Source organism: Eschrichtius robustus, chromosome 8 (genome assembly GCF_028021215.1).
Source record: "Eschrichtius robustus isolate mEscRob2 chromosome 8, mEscRob2.pri, whole genome shotgun sequence".
NCBI classification, from domain to species: Eukaryota; Metazoa; Chordata; class Mammalia; order Artiodactyla; family Eschrichtiidae; genus Eschrichtius; species Eschrichtius robustus.
Window position 1 is genome coordinate 111677230 of NC_090831.1, and position 22014 is coordinate 111699243.

At 42.8% G+C, this 22014-nt stretch overlaps 1 long non-coding RNA gene across 1 annotated transcript in view; it reads right to left on the bottom strand.

The window, feature by feature from the left end:
- LOC137768570 (uncharacterized) overlaps positions 1 to 22014 on the bottom strand; it is a 30886-nt gene that overhangs the window by 8638 nt on the left and 234 nt on the right. The window contains exon 2 of the long non-coding RNA XR_011074766.1: positions 10906 to 11041. This is a non-coding gene — a long non-coding RNA (uncharacterized lncRNA). The remainder of the gene's footprint in view (positions 1 to 10905; positions 11042 to 22014) is intronic.

Sequence of the window (22014 nt, forward strand, 5' to 3'; positions counted from 1 at the left end):
ACTGAAAAGAAAAGTAAACAAATCTGCAACTATTAGAGATTTCAATATTCCTTTTGTAATAACTGATAGAACAAGTAGTCAGAAAATCAGTAAGGATATATAAAACTTGAACAACACGATCAACTTGATCAAATAAAAATTTATAGAATACCCCACCCAACAACAGGAGAATATATATTCTTTTAAAATGCATATGGAATATTTACCAAGATAAACAGTAATCTTGTCCATAAAACAGGTCTCAATAAATTTAGAAGTATTCAAGGCATACAAAGTATGTTCTATGACCAAACCAGAATTAAGCAGGCTCATGAAAAGATGCTCAACATTGCTGCTCATCAGGGAAATGCAAACAAAAACCAGAATGAGATATCACCTCACACCTGTCAGAATGGCTATCATCAAAAAGGATGCAAATAATAAATGTTGGTGAGGATGTGGAGAAAAGGGAGCTCTCCTACATTGTTGGTGGGAATGCAGCTACTGTGGAAAAAAGTATGGAGGTTTCTCAACAAAACTAAAAATAGTAACTACCATATGCCCCAGCAATTCTACTCCTGAGCATATATCCAAAAGAAACAAAAACACCAATTCGAAAAAATACATGTACCCCAATGTTCATAGCAGCAGTATTTACAATTGCCATGGTATGGAAGCAACATAAATGTCCTTCAACACACGAATGGATAAAGAAGATATGGCATATATATACAATGGAATATTACTCAGCCATAAAAAGGAATGAAAATTTGTCATTTGCAGCAACATGGATGAACCTGGAGGGTATTATGCTAAGTGAAATAAGTCAGACAGAGAAAGACAAATATCAGATGGTATCACTTATATGTGGAATCTTAAAAATACAAAAAACTAGTGAATAAAACAAAAAAGCGCACTCACAGATATAGAGAACAAACTAATGGTTACCAGTGGGGCAAGGGGAGGGGGAGGGACAACATAGGTGTAGGGGGAAAAAGGGTTATTATGGGATTTTGTGGAATCATGTATGTGAAACTTTTGAAAATTGTGAAGCACTATAGAATTTAAAGAATCTTTCATTCAATTAAAAAAAAATTTTAAATTAAAAAAAACCCTCACAACATAACCAGTCCCGCAAACCTATAGTAGATGCCATAATATTGTATTATTTGTCAGTTAAAATATACTTATATTCCATCTGATACAGACACAAAGGTGATGTATTATTTAACTGGCAAAATACATCCCATGAGCGTGCAGAAAGAAAGGAAGGAAGGAAGGAAAGAGAGAGAGGGGGAGAAAAGAAAGAAAGAAAGGAAGAAGAAAGGAAGGAAGGAAGGAAAGAACGGAGGGAGGGAGGGAGGAAGGAAGAAAGAAAGGAAGAAAGAAAACAGAAATATCTCTGGAGAAACCTCAAATAAATATTTGGAAACTAAATAATGCATTTCTAAATAACTCATGGGTTAAAGAAGAAATCAAAGGTAAATTAGAAGGTATTTAGAACTGAATGAAAATGAAAACATACCATACTAAAATTTATAGGATCCTGTTAAAGCAGTACTTCGGAAGGAAATTTAAAAGGCTAATACCTATATTAAACAGAATAAAGGTTTCAAACTAATAAACTTAATTTCTACCATGTAAAACTAGGGGAAAAAACAAACCCTGAAACTTGAGGTGAGAAGAAAGGAAATAATAAAGGTCAGAGCAGAAATAAATTAAATGGATTACAGAAAAATAATAGAGAAAATCAATGAATCCAAAATATGTTTTTTTTTAACGTAGATCAATAAGATTGCTTAATCTCTAGCCAGATTAATCAGGTTTAAAAAAAGAGAGAGAGAGAAGACACAGATTACCAATATCAGGAAGGAGAGATGTGATACCACCACACATTCTACAGATATTAAAAGGTAATAGTGTATTATGAACAATATTTTGACAATAAATACGATGATTTAGATAAAATGAACAAATTCTGAAAAAGGAACAAACTCTCAAATCTCACACAAGAAGATATAGTTACCTGAATAGCCCCATATTTATTAAGGAAATTGAATCTACCTCTCTCTGCCAAAAAACCCTCCAGGTCCATTGATGAATTTCACCAAACATTTAAGGAAAAAATAATATCCACTTTACACAAATTCATTCAGAAAACTGAAGAAGAGAATACTTCCCAACTCATTTTATGAAGCCAGCTTTATTTTGATACCAAAATTAGTCAAAGATATTACAGGAAAAAAAAAAACAAACTACAGACCAATATTGCTCAAGATAATGGATACAAAAATTCTGAACAAAATTGTAACAAATAAAATTCAAAATACATAAAAAGGATAAAACCCCATGACCAAATTGGGTTATACCAGGACTGCAAAGTTGCTTTAGCATTTGAAAATCAGTTAACTTACCACATCAATAAACTAAAAAAGAAATAAATACACAATCGTATCAATAGTCTTAGGAAACACATTTGAAAAAATCCAACATCCATTCCTGAATAAAACTATCAGCAAACTAGCAAAAATATGAATGACTTAGGGACCAAACTGACAAAAGATGTACAAGATACAAACTGAAAATGACAGAACATTGCTCAGAGAAATTAAAGAAGTTCTAAATAAATGGAGAGATAAACTTCAATGTTTACATCTAACCTCTTCCTCCGAAGGAGCTCAAACCAACCCCACATGACAGGAGGCAGTAGGGAAGGAGCTGGGGTGGTGAGGACATGGGGCAATGCCTTACTCCCTTTTTTTTTTTTTTTTTAAGTAAAGAAAAGGGTGGAATTTAATCTTATTTTTAATTTTTTTTTATACAGCAGGTTCTTATTAGTAATCAATTTTATACACATCACTGTATACATGTCAATCCCAATCGCCCAATTCAGCACACCACCATCCGCCCCCCCTCCCCCGGCCGTTTTCCCTGCTTGGTGTCCATACGTTTGTTCTCTACATCTGTGTCTCAATTTCTGCTCTGCAAACTGGTTCATCTGTACCATTTTTCTAGGTTCCATATATATGCGTTAATATACGATATTTGTTTTTCTCTTTCTGACTTACTTCACTCTGTATGACAGTCTCTAGATCCATCCACGGCTCAACAAATGACCCAATTTCGTTCCTTTTTATGGCTGAGTAATATTCCATTGTATATATGTACCACTTCTTCTTTATCCATTCGTCTGTCGATGGGCATTTAGGTTGCTTCCATGACCTGGCTATTGTAAATAGTGCTGCAATGAACATTGGGGTGCATGTTTCTTTTTGAATTATAGTTTTCTCTGGGTATATGCCCAGTGTGGGATTGCTGGGTCATATGGTAATTCTATTTTTAGTTTTTTAAGGAACCTCCATACTGTTCTCCATAGTGGCTGTATCAATTTACATTCCCACCAACAGTGCAAGAGGGCTCCCTTTTCTCCACACCCTCTCCAGCATTTGTTGTTTGTAGATCTTCTGATGATGCTCATTCTAACTGGTGTGAAGTGATACCTCACTGTAGTTTTGATTTGCATTTCTCTAATAATTAGTGATGTTGAACAGCTTTTCATGTGCTTCTTGGCCATCTGTATGTCTTCCTTGGAGAAATGTCTATTTAGGTCTTCTGCCCATTTTTGGATTGGGTTGTTTGTTTTCTTATATTGAGCTGCATGAGCTGTTTATATATTTTGGAGATTAATCCTTTGTCCGTTGATTCATTTGCAAATATTTTCTCCCATTCTGAAGGTTGTCTTTTCGTCTTGTTTATGGTTTCCTTTGCTGTGCAAAAGCTTTGAAGTTTCATTAGGTCCCATTTGTTTATTTTTGTTTTTATTTCCATTACTCTAGGAGGTGGATCAAAAAAGATCTTGCTGTGATTTATGTCAAAGAGTGTTCTTCCTATGTTTTCCTCTAAGAGTTTTATAGTGTCTGGTCTTACATTTAGGTCTCTAATCCATTTTGAGTTTATTTTTGTGTATGGTGTTAGGGAGTGTTCTAATTTCATTCTTTTACATGTAGCTGTCCAGTTTTCCCAGCACCACTTATTGAAGAGACTGTCTTTTCTCCATTGTATATCCTTGCCTCCTTTGTCATAGATTAGTTGACCATAGGTGTGTGAGTTTATCTCTGGGCTTTCTATCCTTTTCCATTGATCTATATTTCTGTTTTTGTGCCAGTACCACATTGTCTTGATTACTGTAGCTTTGTAGTATAGTCTGAAGTCAGGGAGTCTGATTCCTCCAGCTCTGTTTTTTTCCCTCAAGGCTGCTTTGGCTATTTGGGGTCTTTTGTGTCTCCATACAAATTTTAAGACTTTTTGTTCTAGTTCTGTAAAAAATGCCATTGGTACTTTGATAGGGATTGCATTGAATCTGTAGATTGCTTTGGGTAGTATAGTCATTTTCACAATATTGATTCTTCCAATCCAAGAACATTTATTTACATGACACTGCAAGATATGAAATTCCTCATAGAAATAAGAAACCCATTGAGAGGAGAAGCTTCATACAGTATGTACAGTTTGGAACTGTTCAAGTAGAGTTTCGTTGTAAAAAGTGCTACAGTAACAAACTGCATTTAAAAAGAGTTCTTAGTAGAGAAACAGTGAGACAAACTTATACCAAACATAGTACACAACAAACAACTTTATGCCTCAGATGTGCAATCTAAAAGTTGAAGGTCCCAGCAGTGCCATTCTGAACTTGGAATGTAATACTCTCTCAGCAATAGCCCATGAAAAACAACTTTCCTGATCCCCAGACAAAATAAGTAAACCCTACTCTCCTCTTCCTTCAACTCACAACAGAAAGTCATTTACTCTTATAATTGTTTAAATTTGCCTAATAATCTTAGGGTTTGTTTAAGCTCTTGATTTGCCTTGGGAAACTATCATACATATTATATGCCTGGCTGGGCTTTTGGAAGCATGCTCCCTGAATAATACAATATCTATTTCTTTCTCCTTTTATTTTCACACCCAAATATTCTCTGAGAGTCATAGATTTGTTGTTCAGGTGTGCTTTTTCCTTCTTTAGTGCAGTGTTATCTTTCTATTAAGTGTGCTTTCTTACAAGAACACACATCCTTCATTATCAAATTCCAATTTATTTGTATTAAAGTACCTAGTTCTCATTCCTATGTTTACTCCATGCAATATTATTTTGGGGGCATCTGAGGTCCTAAGTAGGGTGGCTAATTCATCTTGGTTTACCTGGGACTTTCCCAATTTTAAAACTGAAAGTCCTGGGACTTCCCTGGTGGTGCAGTGGTTAAGAATCTGCCTGCCAATGCAGGGGACACAGGTTCGATCCCTGGTCCGGGAAGATCCCACATGCCGTGGAGCAACTAAGCCTGTGCACCACAACTACTGAGCCTGTGCTCTAGAGCCTTCGAGCCGCAACCACTGAGCCCTTGAGCCACAACTACTCAGCCCGCCTGCCACAACTACTGAAGCCCACATGCCTAGAGCCTATGCTCCGCAACAAGAGAAGCCACCACAATGAGAAGCCCGTGCACTGCAACGAAGAGCAGCCCCAGCTTACCGCAACTAGAGAAAGCCTGCGCGCAGCAACAAAGATCCAATGCAGCCAAAAATAAATAAATAAATAAAATTTAAAAAACAAACAAAAAACCCTGAATGTCCTGTGATCAGGAACTCTCCATGGTCCCAGGCAGAGATAGTTTGGACACCTTAATAAGAATTATTCCTGACAAGTGACCTTATCATATTTATTTAAGAAGTTTAAGCTCACCTTTCCTTTGCTGCCTCTTGCCATGTTTTCTTCATTGGATCCAATTTTACTGAGTTTCCTTCCTTTCCAAACTCTAAGCATCATAATCCATTAGAGTTGGAAGGAAACAGATATTGTCCGGTCAAACTCATTGAGCTACAGATGATCAAACTAAGCCTAGAGAGAAGTGAGCAGCTAAATTTACACCTCTGAAATCCTGTGGCAGTTATGCCTTACAACCATAGTATCTATAATAGTTATAGTGGCTAATACTTCTATGTCCTCAAGTCTTCCTGCTTGGTGGGGACAACTTGTCCTTTAAGATTAAACAAAAACTTTCTCAGATTCAGATCCCATCTATGACAAGTACCCTGGCGTCTCTCCCAACGTCCCCAGGATTCTTGGTGTTCTCTGTTTGGCTGGGACCTCTAGGTCAGTCCCTGGCTCTGCTGATTTTCTTATGCTGGACATGTGCTCACCTTCTGTGTGGGGTGTTCTTTTCCACACAGTGTTGCTGTGGCTCCACTGCTTGGGACTTCAGCAGTTGTGGGCCTACTTTCCCTTCCAGTGTCCTTCCTTCCAAAGTCGTCATCATTGTGTTGACCAGGTCACTCTATGGCCATGCTCACCAAGGGTCTTCTTCCTGCCATCGCTAAAATTCTTATTGGGCTTTCCCTTTTAGCGTCTTTTTTTTTGGCCATGCCGCGTGGCATGCTGGATTGGCATGTGGGATCTTAGTTCCCCAACCAGGGATCGAACCCGTGCCACCTACATTGGGAGCTCAGAGTCTTAACTGCTGGACTGCCAGGGAAGTCCCCCTTTTAGTTTATTAAAATGATTTTTCTTTAGTTCATCCCTCAGTGTCAGACAAGCACATCTCTTCTAATAGTTGGAGTTAGTTTTGCTGGTCCAGATGGAGGACAACCCGAGAGTACATTTCTCCCACCCCAGTCATGCTTTGAATACATAATCGAGTCAGCGTCCCTAAGCCTTGACACCTCAACTTGCTTCTACCCCAGGAAAGTTCCCTGCCCTCCCCATACACTGCCCCTCAAAAGTGAGGCCTGGTCTTTCCTTCTCTTTTCACACCTGACTATTGGTTCCAAAATGTCCCCTTATGGCTTTATCCAGCAAATGGATCATAACACCATGCAGAGGCTCTTGAGGCCCCCTCAGCATTTACCTGGGTCCCCACAGGTGCAGATCATGCTTTCTCAGGATCCCACTGCATTTAATGATCTCTAATAATAATATCTATAATAATTCCCAAGACCCAGCTTAGTTGCACTGATAACAATTTTCATGGTGTTACTATAAGGATAAAGCGATTTCTACCCCAAGCCGTAATCTAGTTTTGCTCATATAATTTACGTGATTATATGCTGAAGAGAGATGCTAGAATTACAGAAACACGCTGCATTGATTATTTGCTTACTCTTCTGAGGGAGCAGGGTTTAGCTGCTTCTTTATTCTACAGTAGACACAGGACTGTTTTCATTTCTCAACTCTTTTCTGTTAACCTATATCAGTTTTTGGATAATAAGAAACTATGTTCAGGCCTCTCAGATTGGGCCTACCCTGACCCGAGGAGCAGACTCGGTGGGCTGCAGAGGGCTGCTGGGGAGGACACTTCCTCTTCCCTGTGCCCTTATCACTCAGAGCCGGCTTCGGCTCAAGCTTTGAACCTTTATTCTACACCTCAAACAATCCCCCATGAATAAAACACATCAATCTCTTTGGGGACAGTGTCTCCCTAGTCCAACTTGTCTTTCCCTGGGAGCTGGCCATCAGGCACTTCTAGGGGTGTCCTGAAGTTCCTATCAGAAAGGCCTGCTCAGCGTCTTGCATTCTGGCAATGAGAGCTTCAGCCTCTAGCCTGGCTGCAGGTAAATGCGCCTCCCAAGAGGGCTCTCACACCCAGCCAACACTGGGTAACACCGGTAACAAGGCAGAGTCATCCAGGAAAGGTCTGGCCCTAAGTCAGCTCCTAGCCACAGGTCACTCTGTCTCTCTCTGAAGAACTGATAACTGGTCTGGGTGCATCTACTTGGAGGTAGTCGCTGGTAAGGGAAGCAGAGCTGCTCTTATACATGATGTGCTGTGCCTACCTATGAACATGACTTTGAACGTGGTGTACTAGGTCTGACCCCGGAGATGAATGTGATAAAAGTCAGAGCGAGTAGGAGAGCCATGGAGATGTAGAACAGAAATTCAGACCCAGCCTGTGTCCATAAAGGGGCACAGATTTTACTAAAAAGAACAGGTTGTATCTACCTCAAGCGCTTCTGCGGTTGAAGAATGATCCGTTATGTGCCTTGCCAGCATCTCCCCAGTTTCCTTCTGTAAAGCCTTTAAAGATCATCTGGAAAGGTGTCCCCGGTCTCTTTCCCACTGTGCCCACCATGGATACTGTATCTATTCAGTTCTTAACTCGTTCATTTACCCATCAGATAACATTGACTGTCTTCATCGGAATGAGCGCTGAGCTGAGAGAACGTAACTGCGTGGCTCCTGCTCTTAGGACGCTTCAGACTAGTGGAAGAGGCTAAAGCTGACACACTTAGCAAGGTTCAGGTGATCTGAGCAAAATGCTGAGAAAGCACAAAGGATTTAGTGATTGACTCCTGGGTGCTGCCCGGAGCGGTCAGGAAGGGCCTCAGAGGGGAGGAGACATGGTGTCTACACCTAGCGGACGAGAGACCCTTGCCAGGTAGGGAAGGCGAAGACAGGTGTCACTGGGGATCTCACCAATGGTATAGGACTGTCACCACCGTGGCCCAGGCAGTCTCTGACCTCAAAGCCGACAGGTGGCTTGAACACCCTGGGGCCGCCCAGTGATGCCTCCTCCTCCCCTGCTCATAGGCATTTTTCCACCCTACACAGGCCGTTTTCTTTTTCTTTAAAAATTTTTTTAAAATTTTATTTTATTCATTTATCTAATTTTTGGCTGCATTGGGTCTTCCCTCCTGCACGCGGGTTTTCTCTAGTTGCTGAGAGCGGGGGCTGCTCTTTATTGCGGTGCGCGGGCTCTAGGCACGTGGGCTCAGTAGTTGTGGCACATGGGCTCAGTAGTTGTGGCACACGGGCTCAGTAGTTGTGGCACATGAGCTTCAGTAGTTGTGGCACATGGGCTCAGTAGTTGTGGCACACGGGCTTCAGTAGTTGTGGCACATGGGCTCAGTAGTTGTGGCATGTGGGCTCAGTAGTTGTGGCTCACGGGCTCTAGAGCACAGGCTCAGTAGTTGTGGCGCACGGGCTTAGTTGCTCCACGGCATGTGGGATCTTCCCAGACCGGGGCTGGAACCCGTGTCCCCTGCACTGGCAGGCAGATTCTCAACCACTGCGCCACCAGGGAAGCCCCCACAGGCTGTTTTCTGTCCTCACCCAGGAAGCAGAAGACTCTGGGCCCATTCATTCCCCAAGGACTGCACTTACTCTATGTGAGGCCCTGTTCCAGGCCCTCTGCGGGGGAGCAAAGAACACAAGGCCCTGGGCCTGCACAGAAGAGCTGCAGTCATGTTAGGGGATGTGCAAGACCATGCAAAGGCGTCAGTGTGAGTCACAGAAGCAAAGGCCATGGGTTTGTCACGGGGGTGCAGGGCCTTCCACATGTCATGGAACACAGTACTGAATATCACAAACACTAAAACTAGCTTTCTCAACTTTTCTCTGATTGTTTACAAGTAATGTGTTTACCCTGACAAATCTTGTTAGACTCAGAGGTTCAATGGCCAGGGTTGCTATGTTGATGGCAATGCACATCATCCATCTCTGATGTCATATCAGTAATTCAGTGTTCACGACGTCAGTTTTTTCAATAGACATTATTTACCCAAGAACTCACCATCACCACCGTGACTATAGTTTTGTTGCCACTATATATTCCATTTTATTTTTCATTTGAAATATTGGTTGAATGCTTACCTTAGGTCCAGCCCTTTTCCAGGTGGGAAAATTCAAAAGCAGGGGCCATAGGAAGAGGCAAATACCCTTGAGATGAGTGACGTACTCAGCGCCCCCTCCCCATGTACTCTCCCTTGGAATCCAGCCTTCTCTGCAGATGGAATAACAGACCTGTCTCACCTCTCAGACCTTCTCTACCAATTCACTCTCAAGATTTCAACTCAGCTCCAGGCTTTTTTTTTTTTTTTTTTAATTTTTGGCTGTGCTGCTTGGCAGGTGGGATCTTAGTTCCCCGACCAGGGATCAAACCTCCCCTCCTCCCCACCGCCCCCTGCAGTGGAAGCCCGGAGTCCCAATCACTGGACCACCAGGGAAGTCCCATCAGCTCCAGGCTTTTAAATGCAAATAGCTGGAAAGACGTAGCTCGAGGATCCATGGATCATTTATGGCTCAAGGTGAATACATTTCCAATGGGTTTGATTACGAAGAAAAGAGCAGAGCACCCATGGGTCTGGGCTTGAGAGACCTGGAACACTCAGGTGAGTTGTAGGGAGGAGGGATTGGGGAAAACGACACACGAAGGCATGCCCTGTTGACAGGATGAGTTCATGTTATAATTGCTTCTTAGTGTAGAGGAAACAGGGAAGAAAGTGCCCAGCGTGAGGGAACAGGGACACAGAAGGGAGGGAAGGAAGGAGGGAAGGGAGGAAGGGAGGGAGGAAGGAAGAAAGTGCTCCTATTTCACAGATACCTCCAAGTCTGGGCCTGGAGCAGGCCTGTTATCAGTTCCTCCCCTTCTCCTGCTCGTGCTTCCTGAAGGAAGGGAATTCGGGAATTCATACGGTGGCTTTCTTCCAGTCTTGTATTCTTTTTCTACCCCCCCTGCCCCTCCCATCTCCCCCCTAAAGGGAGAGGAAAGGAAGGCAAAGACTAAAGGCAGGGCTGAGAGGAATGAGGGGAAGATGCCTGGGGAGGTGTCAGCAGGCCCTGCCCCTGTTATCTGAGCACAGAGGTCTCGCACCTGTGGGGGCATCCTCCATCCCACACTGCCCTCGGAGAGGCCGAGCTCTTCCCAGGCCAGCGCCCTGCATTCACACAGTATCAGCAGCAGCTCCCACGGTGACAGCCGTTCTTCCCAAAGGGCCTCTCCCACATTCCCGGGGCCGGGCACCCATCTCCAAGGACCCATCTGACAGTCCTGGGGAAACACTCTCTCACCAAAATAACTATGAGGCTACAACTTAAAACCCCTTATTCTGCAGAAAGACAAATCTCCCCCGAAGAAGCTCCTGACAAGTACTCACCCGCCAAGAGGAATTTGCTTCCGTTTGCTTTCTCCTCCACAGCAAGCTAATGGCAACTTCTCTGCCAGAACGTAGGCTTTGGACAGGGAGAGGAACTTTCCGGACAGAGCTCCTTCCTCAAAGATGCACTGAGCAACTGGGGAGGAAAAGCACAAGGTGTGAGACATGCTCCCTGTGGTGACATAAGGAAGAAAAGGGGGCTGGCTTGTTTCTTTCCACTATTTTAAGGAATAAAGTTCCAAATGGTAATACACAAAGGAATCATTTTGGACTCATAAGCCATTTATTTCTGTATTTATGCAAACCAGCTCTGGACTGTGGGCTGTGGACAGGCTTTCAGTGTCTTTGGGGATCTGGCCCCAGCGTTCCCCTGCTCAGCAGTTACCTAAAGACAAACGTAGCTGGATGGGTTGGAAACACTCTGAGGTCCTGAAGAGGGAATCTCACAGCTGTTCACTCCAGGCCACACCACCGGCCCTCTTCCAGCCTGAAACCAGCAGGAAAGCCTCTGTGGTGTTGTAGGGTGTGTGGGTGAGGGTGGGGAGGGAGGCTGGGGTCTGGGAACGGGGTGGCTTTCTGGGTGGGGGGGTGTATGCAGAGAAGGGGTGTTTACCCTAGTGTTTTTCAAACTTCCATGTGAACGCAAATCACCTGGGAATCTTGTGAAAATGCAGAACCTGACTCGGTGGATCTGGGGTGGGGCCTGAAATTCTGCATTTCTGACAAACTCCTAGTTCAGGCTGATGCTGCCAGGCCCCCAACCATACTTTGAGAAGCAAAAGAGGGACAAAACAGGAGGTGGTGAGGATTCAAAGACAAGATTTTCCCGGTTCTGAAAATGGCCTTGGTCTAGCTCTGGACCTGGGCTTGAGTTCCAGATTGTGTTCTAAATGGCTTTTAATTGATACACCCAAGTAGGCTTCGTTAAAGCTAGTTTGTCTCTCCCCAGAAACAATACCTGAGGGCCAGTTTTGTGTTAGATTTGTCTGGAAAGCCAGGTATGTAGGTATGTGCTGCCCTCTGCTGGTCAACGTCTGGCATGCACATTCAGCTGGATGGGGCAATTTTGGGTCCATGTCCAAAGTCATTAGATTCATTCCTTCAAACGCGTAGGTTCACTCTGTATCAAGCCTTTAGATAGCCACATTTTCAAGCTTTAACACAGGTTACTGTTGCAGAGCTGGTTCTCCAGACTACATGTTAGATCTGTTAGGGACCCTTCATGGCCATTTAGTACTGGATGGTGGGTATGTCAGAATGACTTTGAAGTTTTTTTTCCCAAGAGACAAGAATACCATTCCAAGTTGTTCTGGCAGGCAGCCCCTTCTCTCTGCTGATAATCACCACAGCATTGTTATTTTTCATATGAAGAAACCGAGGGCTCACAGAGGCTAAGTGATAGGGCATGTTGACAGTGGAAAAGCTGGCGCTAGAACCTGTCATGCCATCTGCCCCCTCACATTTGAGCCCAGGTCATGGCTCTGTGTGAGGAGCTGGTCAGTCCCCTTCAAGACTAGGATGGAGCTCCCCTTCAGAGCTACACCAACCCCTCCTGCCCAATAAATCTGTTTGGTCAGAAGGAGGGAGGAACGGGCAGCGGGGCAGCCTCTCCTAATTATTTTTAATGCAGCAGCTCAGCTGTGGCTGTCTCCAGGCTTCCCTTGTCAAGGACAGTGCCAGTAATGACCACTGAGAAACCCTAGAACTGGGAATTTAAGCCCCAGGACTTTCCTTTAAAGATTACCATGAGAGACAGGGGTGGAAGGGATCATGAGAAACCCCTCTTCTTGTAAATAATAAAAACAAGATCCTTCAATTTCCATCTTACGATGAAGGGCAACTTCAGCTGTGATCTTAAGCTTTGTGCACATAACCCAGTGAATAGAGATTCACCAGCAGGCCACAAGGGACCTGTTCACGGATTGTGGGGAAAAGGGCCAAAAAGAAAAGCACAAGACAGTACGGCTTCCAGCAGCCAAAGAGAAAAGAGGCAAAAGAAAATTGATTGGTGGGAAAAAAAAAATCCAAGAGGCCAATTCTGCTGTCTGTCTTTTACTGCTTACCCTCCTTCAAAACTGTTTTAATGCCTTCTCCTGTCTCCTAAAATCACCAACACTTTTCCTTTCAAATTTAGTGGATGATCTCCATGCATGTTTAGAGACACTGACACATGGAGAAAATGGACAAGCACCACCTCCTTCTCCCTACGGTCATGTCCACCAACCTCCCCCCTCTGCTGTCCTACACCCAAGAGAAGCTTCCTTCCGGTTGCAAAAGAAGACATGACTGGGGTCCTAATGAGGACTTTCTAAGGGATGAGAAAACAAGAATAGTTTAGGGGAATCAGTTCCCAGATTCTCATGGAGCCCCAGCATTGCCTAAGCAGGTCATGCAGACATTCTTGCTATGTAACCAGCCCCCGTGCCATACTCCCCTGGGGGCCTCACCAATACCAGGGGCAAATCACGCATATCATCACGGAGTTGCATTTCTTATTTCGTTAAGACTGTTCAGGCTAATTCCAGGCCTGGAGGAATTAACCCTAACAGCACAGTCCACCCCCAATCTGCAGTCAAAGGCCTTTTTATGGTAAAACAAACACTCTTAGTTTGACAGTACTTATTTGCCTTGTAACATTGCCTAATCAGATAGACATCAAACAGTACATACAGATTCCAAACATTTTCAATAGCCGGTGAGGGGTTCTTTTTAGATTTAAACAAATAGGTGAAGCATTCAGGGATTCTAGCACAAACTATCTCATATTTTTGTAGTAACTTTACAAATCTTTTACCTCCCTGATCTTTAGCTATATGCACTTTATGCTATACATCTGTTGAATGGTTAAGAACTGTAATCAATCATTAATTAAATCTAAGTCTTCAGACCAATTCTCCTCCATACAGAGAACGTCCTTCAGGGGCTTTAATTCAATTTCCCAGTAAATGTGATTATCAACATCAGTATTATCATAAGTATCATTAGCTTCAATGACATTAATTTTATCTATGCTTCCTGAATTATAACAAGTAGTACTCTGGATATAAGGTTACAATCTGAATCAGATATAAGCACATTATAATTATTTTTTTCCCTCTCAACAAAATCTATCTTTGCATATGGTATATGAATTACTTTCCTAAAGCTGCTGTAATAAATGACTATAAACTTAATGGCTTACAGCAATGCAAATTTGTTATCTTACACTTCTATAGGTCAGAAGTCTGACATGGTTCTCACTGGGCTAAGAGCAAGGTGTTGGCAGGGCTGCTTTCTTGTCTGGCAGCTCTAGGGGAGATTCTGTTTCCTTGCCTTTTCTAGCTTCTAGAGGCTGCCTGCATCCTTGGCTCGTGGCCTCCTTCCTCCATTTTCAAAAGCCAGCAATGTTCGGCTGAGCCCTTCTCGTGCTGCCATCTCTTGGATTCTCTTCTCATCTCTCTTCCTAAACTCTTCCACTTCTAAGGACCCATGTCATGACATTGGGCCCACCTGAATAATCGAGGGTAGTCTCCCCATCTCAAAGTCAGCATATTAGCAAACTTAATTTCATCTGCAACCTTAATTCCCGTGTGCCGTGTAACCTAACGTATTCACAGGTTCCAGGGATTAGGGCGTGAATACCTTTGGGGGTTTCATTATTTCGCCTACCATTCCTTACGTATTATTTCTCAACAGAGTAGGAACTTGAGGCCATGTCTTTGTTATTCCACGATTCAAAATGTCTGAGTAAAAAAATAAAAAGTCTTGAGTACACAGCCAAATTCCTTTCCTCTGGGTATATGGCTTAAATAAATACTCCTGCCCAATGAGAAAGGTCCACAACAGGATCCATGGGAAACATTCTTGTCTGTTTAAAATGTGCCCAGTGGAAAGAGTAATAAAACAACTACCTATAAAAAGGGCACCAGGTCCAGACAATGTTAAGGATGAGTTTTAGAAACTTTCAAGGAACAGATCATTGTCATGTCATATAAGTTGTTCCAAAATATAGGGAAGAAAAAAGAGATATTGAAAGAAGCCAGCCAATTGCTTTATCAGACTAGAAAACCCAATAACAAATAAGTATTATTCAGTGCACAGCACATTCCCACCGGCGCATGCAAGGCTCCTCAATTTGTCATCTGTTCTCACTTTCATTTTTTTCCCTTTGCCCTTCAACCCTACTGCCAGCACTGTGTCGCCTTCCCAGACCTTGTCACGGGCCAGCACTCTAGTATATTTGCAACCTTGTAAAATGGGTTTTGATGCCTGTGTTTTTAAATTCCATAAACAACATGCTGTTAAAAAAAGTGTAGGGCAAGAAAAGAAAACCATTGGCTAATCTCATATGAATTTAGACACAAAATTCTAACTACTTTTCCAGTACACACCTTGTTATATTACATGTACTATTATGTTCACATGTTCAAGATATTGTTCAGCAAAAAAGTTGTCAAAAAAGTGCATGATATTATCCAAAAATAAATAAAGAAGTAAATAAAATGTGTCCAATTACCATGAGTCGCACGATGGGGGAAAGAATTGTTAGCACTCAGTCATGGTGCTGATGACTCTGGGAAAGAGGGTCTCAATAGGCTGCATTTCCCCAATTAAACATTTTCATGGAATGGGGGGCCTATAAGTCCCCCACAAGCATTCACCTGGGCTTCTGCTCTGAGCACCCCTGGCCATGGTGCCTGGGATACCTCAGACTCCATTCGCATGAAGACATCTAATAACCCAGCTTGTGTGGACCTGCCAGCTTGTTTTCATTGCTGGGTTTGGGCATGTTGTCTTAATATCTGCCCTAATTACAGGGCCCATTTTATCAGTGCTGTGTTATCATCCCAGGTGACTTGCTATGTTTGTCCTCCTCCCCGGAATAGGATGCCTTCCAGGTGCCCTATTTATGTTATAAGGTCTTTTTCTGCAATATGTCTTTCCTCATGAAAAATGAATTCTGCCTGGCCCATTTCTCCTAGCCCAGCTCCTAATTCTCTTAAGGTCTCTTATTTTGAGTGGGCTGAATGCTGTTTGATCCTCCAGACATGTTGTTGCTGGTGAGTTCTAACTGTTTTACTACAGTTAGGAAATAAATTGAAGACCCCGAAAGATTGAGTTCCTCAGGCTAAGATCATATGTGTAGCAATGACCCCTAAGCGAATTTTGGTTTGTGTGTACTGTAGAGCTCCTCATAGCCAACCATACTGAAATTTTGTCTTTTCATCCTGAGGCATGTGAGCGCATCAAGTTATACCTAATTGTTTTCCTTTGTCAGTGATCCAAGTACGCTAATTGTACTTCTACCTCTGCATGGATTTCTTTACCCACAACAGCTATTTTTATAAACAGTATTCTGGCAGATAAGACAGGCAGTGGATAGCCTTCTACCATTATATGCCAATACCTTTCTTAAACTTTCATTATCTCAATTAATGGTCCACATTAACACCCTCCCCCCCCATGTCTCCCTAAATTAATTCTGTCTCCCCATATAGCTCATTTTGAGGCTCAGGCAGAAATGTATAGCTTGCCCTTGCATCTAATAGACTTGAAAGAGTTTCTTGTCCACTCCCAGGCTATTTTACCCTCATGTTTGTAAAAGGCCTTGGGTTTACATGGCCAGATGGGGTTCAAATGCTAAATTAGACTCACAGGATCCAAAATGGCAATGCACAAATCTACAGGTTACTGTAGCAAAAGGATATGGTATAGAACAGCATCAAAGTAAGAATATCCATCCCAGCCAAAGCCTGCCTCACAGCAGAGGGTCTGCAGAGACTCCTGAGCTCCCATTTTTCTCCCACTATCAGGGCTGTGCCAGGACATACTTTGTCTCCTGAATCAAGAACCACCAACTTATGTACAGAATCCCTTGGAATGAGGGGGTCCAAATGGCATCTCAGACAATGCTTCTTATACCTTACCGGCTTAATCAGCATTTTCTCGCTTACATAACTGGCAGTAAAGGAAAATTTACACTGAGGTGTAAAATCATCGATTTCATTGTTGTCAGCAAACAATGCTGACAAACTGGTATAAACTGTCTTGAAAGTCCTCAGACCCAAGGTTACAAAGCAACACTATTAAATCATTATTTTCATGCCCAGCGACACATAGCCACACGCCACGTAGCCACACTTATTATTTTATGTCATTCAGGCCTATGGAGTTAACTCTCACAGCACACATGGATACATAAACTGCTTTTTAAATAATCTCCACTTGTCTTTTTTAGAGATGAATTTCCAGTGAAATTTTACAGATTTTAATGATTTATAAAAAATTTAAATTATATTTACGTTTCTTTAAAAAAATCATTTTTGTGCTAATATTAATGCTAATGATAACTCAATTCAGAAGAAAAACTTCCTTTCAAATTTCATGGTCACGGGAAATAAAACATATTAAAATTTTAAATCTCTATTTTTGTCGGAGAGAAACATGATCTAGTGAACAAGAAAAATCCTTCGAGCATAAAAAGGTACTACATTAGGATAAAATTCCGTGAGGGTGGAAGCCTGGAATTATGAAGTAAAGGAGCAAAAGGCAAGATGAAAAGTTTCTAAATGTTAAAGAAAATCTTACATTTAGGAGTGATGTTTTTGTTTTAAAATGTCAATATTGATAATCAACTGGGATTATGTCCTTTGCAACTCTTTCAAAAATTATATATTTTGCAACATTTCTTTGGACAAAAACATTAGATTTCAACATAAAGAGTGTGAGAAGGTTCATATTTTTTTCCAAATCCTCTTTGGAAAAGTGTGAAAAATTGGAAGGCGTTGCCCTAAAGAAATTTACTTAGGTGTATTAGAAGAACTGTCAAAATTGTTCACAGTAGCATTTTCAAAATAGGCAAAAAAAAATTTTTTTTAAAGTGTAACAAACCAAATGTCCATTAAGAGGATTGACCCTTGGCATGAGCAAAATATGCCAAAGGGCTGGTGTACCCAGGAGCTCCAGAACTGGTCTAGTGCAGTGGTTGGCACACTACAGCCCATGGCCCAAATTTAGCCTGTCACCTGTTTCTTGTTTGTTTTTTTTTAAGATTTATTTATTTTTGGCTGCATCAGGTCTTAGTTGCGGCACACGGGATCTTCGCTGCGGCACGTGGGCTTCTCTCAAGTTGTGGCACACAGGCTCCGGGACGCGTGGGCTCTGTGGTTTGCGGCGCGTGGGCTCCAGTGGAGGCGCGCGGGCTTAGGTGCCCCGCGGCCTGTGGGATCTTAGTTCCCTGAGCAGGGATGGAACCCGCGTCCCGTGCATTGGAAGGCGGATTCTTTACCACTGGACCACCAGGGAAGTCCCTGTCACCTGTTTTGTAACTAACATTTTCTTGCAACACGCCAATTCATTTACATATGGTCCATAGCTGCTCTCATGCTACACAGCAGAGTTGAATATGTGGACACCACATGGGCCAAACTAATTTGCTCATTGGATAAGTTTTGGCTTTTTACAGAAAAAGTTTTCTGCCCCCTGGTTTAGTTCACCAAGCTGGGGGTGTGGAGGTGAGGCAGCAGGCACAAGCATCCTTTATTTTATAATTTTTAAAAAATTCTTTTAAAAATTGAAGTCTAGTTGATTTACGTCATGTTAGTTTCACGTGTACAGCACAGTGATTCAGTTCTCTCTATATACGTTATTCTATATATATATATTCTTTTTCATATTTTTATACATATATTATAGGTTATTATAAAATATTGAGCATAGTTCCCTGTGCTATACCGTAGGTCTTTGTTGGTTATCTAGTCTTTATAGCTTATTCGTACATTATGTTTATTCTTTTGTAGGTACGAAATGTGGTATGCATTTTTATGTATTATAAAGTATCAAAGAATACTTTCTATTTCCATACAACACAAAATTCTAAGGAGGTAGTAAGAGCACCCTGGACTATAGAGCATAACTTTTGAGGAATAAGTTTTCTTTAGTATTGTTTCTCATCGTGTGCTCTGCAGTTCACTCGTGTCAAGGACGATCTCCTAACAAAAGTACGTAGAAATGGGAGGATGGTGTTCCAGGATCAAAAAGGTTTAGAAAAACCACATCTATACCTCCACTTCAAGATTCACAATGCACATGATTAGTGTATTAAAGGCTCTGACAAGTCCTGTGCAAAAGTGACCTGTTTACATTTGTTTAACCCTGAATTTTCAAAAAAATTTTGAATACATCCATTTTTTTTTTTTTCCCACATAACATCTATTCCCTGGGACACGCTTTTGGCAACTCTCTAATAATCTAATGGCAGCGGGAGGAAGAGAGGGCCAGAGAGAAGCAAAGGGCAATGACAGTGGTTTTGGGTGATTCTATATGGTTCTGTTTCTGTGGAACAGAAAGGTATGGATTGAGATAGGAAACACTTTAAAGAAAGAATCAATAATGCTAGAACTATATTTGAACGTGAGGAAGGAGGCAGGGAGATAGAACATGACCATTCTACACATTTGCGTATCGGAGTGAATGGGGACAACTGAAGGGGAGAAGACTGTGGCGGCAGAGGCTGGACCAGTCCATCTGGGGCGCAGACTAAGTGCCTGCTGCCAGATCTGATGAGGCTGCTGCCTGTGCTCTTGCTGGTCAGGGAAGGGCAGAGAGGGAGCTGAACAAAAACTCTAGTAGATCAGTGTGAATTTATTGCTGGATGAACCCACCTTCGTTCTCTTCTCACAGAAGAGAGGGCAAAGCTCATCGGCTCTGCTGATGAGGTCTTCAAGAAACCTTTCAGCAAGCATACTCTGCCTTGGTTCATAGTTTTCAGTTATTCCTTGTTATTACAGAATGGGACAGCCAACAAATTTCCCTTCAGTGTGCTCATGTACTGTGGCCTGAGCCAAGGTCAGGGTTGGTGTTTGTGGAAAATGTTGTAAGAGGGCTTTGCATCCGCTGCTGTTTGTACTTTGTTTCTGAGCAGAATGTTGGAAAGGAGGGAAGATTCTTTGATTATTGGACTTCAGCCTTATATGTCAAGTGGGCCAGAAACTCTGAGCAAAGTGGAGGTATGAGGGAAGGACGAAACTGTGAGAGCAAAAAAACGAACACAGAAAAGTGCACTTGGCCGTCTTTGATCCTGGCGAGTGAGAAGAGCTGGAGATATGGCGAGCACGTGGGGAAGGCCCTTGGAAATGTCCTTATCAGCTGCTCCTCCTCGGGTCCAGGCCCCACTCCTGCCCTCAGGACCATCACCATCAAAACCCCACGGCTGATCCCGGTCCCGTGGAGCCGTCTAATCTTCCCTAAATACAGCCTTTTCACTTATTTTCTTCTGACCTTAAGATTGTCCCTGAACCATTTATAAAGAATACCTGTTTTTGAGATTCTGAACAAAATAACAGCTTAAAGTCATGCTTTCTCTTAGATTGCACTAAGTCACGTAGGCTAAACTTCAAGGCTCACCAGCCTGAGCCCGGGCCTGCTCAGGCACCTGGGGGCCCTCGGCCTCCTGCCCTGGCCTCCCTGTCCTGTCCAGGCTGCCTTGTTCTGGGAGAACACTGTCCTGACGCCACAGCTCTGCTCTTGGTGGCCCCCAGCCCTTGAGGGGCCAAAGCCATGCTGTGGCCTGTGGGGAGGGATTGGCCCGAGCCCTTCATCCCCCTCCGGTACCTGTGTGGGGAACCACGACCTTCTGGAGGGCTGGGACTGCAGCCTGGCATTGAGTGGCTGGCCCATGGTGGACACTTGGTGGCTTAATGAATGTCAGGCAAAAAGTGAGTTGATGAGAGTGGCAGCACCATCACCTGTGTGCCTGTTCCATCTTTCGCTAGGTGAGCAGAAAAGGACAGGAAGTGAGAGACTGAGGGAGAAGGGCCAGGGGCAGTGGGGAGTACGAAGGAACATGCATGCTTGCTGTTGGCCTTGTAGATTGCTCATAGTTTTGATTAAATGACCTTTCTTCTGAAGTAAAAACAGTGGAGCCAGATTCAGTGGGAGTTTATCATGAAATCAGATCATCTGAAGGCTGGCAGGAAGAGATGCGGGCAGGCGCAGAAGGAATGCCTGAACCACGAGACCAGTGATTGTTACAGAAAGCTCTAACACCCAGACATCTGTAGTTCTGCACTATTACAAAGCGATAATTATTTGTAAAGGGGGCAAGAGGACTGACATCTTGGAAGGGGTGGCCTTTGTGTCAAGTGCTCTACTTAATTTATTTAAGAGGAGACTTTCCTTAATTGAACTCAGATACTCAGCAAAGGAAATGTTTGATCATTACCAAAAGTGTTGGGGGAGGGGGCGCAGTCTGATAGTAACATCCTGTTTCTCTGCCTGCTCCATTTCTCCCACCTGGGTCTTCTCCAGCCATCACACTACAGCTATCGAGGCACCCTCTGACCTCTGACCATCTTGCCCCAGCTCCTGTGTTAACACTATCAGGGTGACAGGGTTTTTATGGAATATACTAAAAGCCATGGGCCCCCAGCACCGGGGCATGGAGTTATCTTGCTTCTCCCGGGCTGGAGTTGTTCCCTAATTCTTCAGGCTGCAGCCAGTCTGAGAGAGGGTTTGGTCTCCTCCCTACTTAATCCTTCAGTGTCCTCTGAGAGCTGTGGGAGCCTTGTGCTGGTACCCTGTCACTCTTCCTGGCCCCTCCACTCCCAGCCACCAGATCATACTGTTTTTCTCTCCTTTAACCTATTAAAACATGATCTAAGAATGGGACTCCTTTTGATCATAAGGTAGATTTTTGAAAAAGTGTTGTTAGATTCTATGTTTTAACATCGTTAAAATTCTATATTTTTACACCAATACCCATACGTGTATTGGCTTGTAGTTTTTTTTTTCCTTCCAGTTTTACTGAGATATAACTGACATACAACGCAAAGTTTAAGGTGTACAACATGATAGCTGGACATACGTATATCTCGTGGAATGATTACTGCAATAAGTTTACTTAACATCCATCACCTCGCATAGTTACTAAAAAAAATTTGTTCCTGGTGATGAGACCTTTTAGGATCTACTCTCTTAGCAACTTTCAAATATACCATATAGCAATGTTAGCTATAGTTACGGTGCTATACATTACATCCCCAGGATTTATTTATCTGATAACTGGAAGTCTGTACCTTTTGACCCCCTTTACCAGTTCCCCCGACACCCACCCTCTGCCTCTAGCAACCA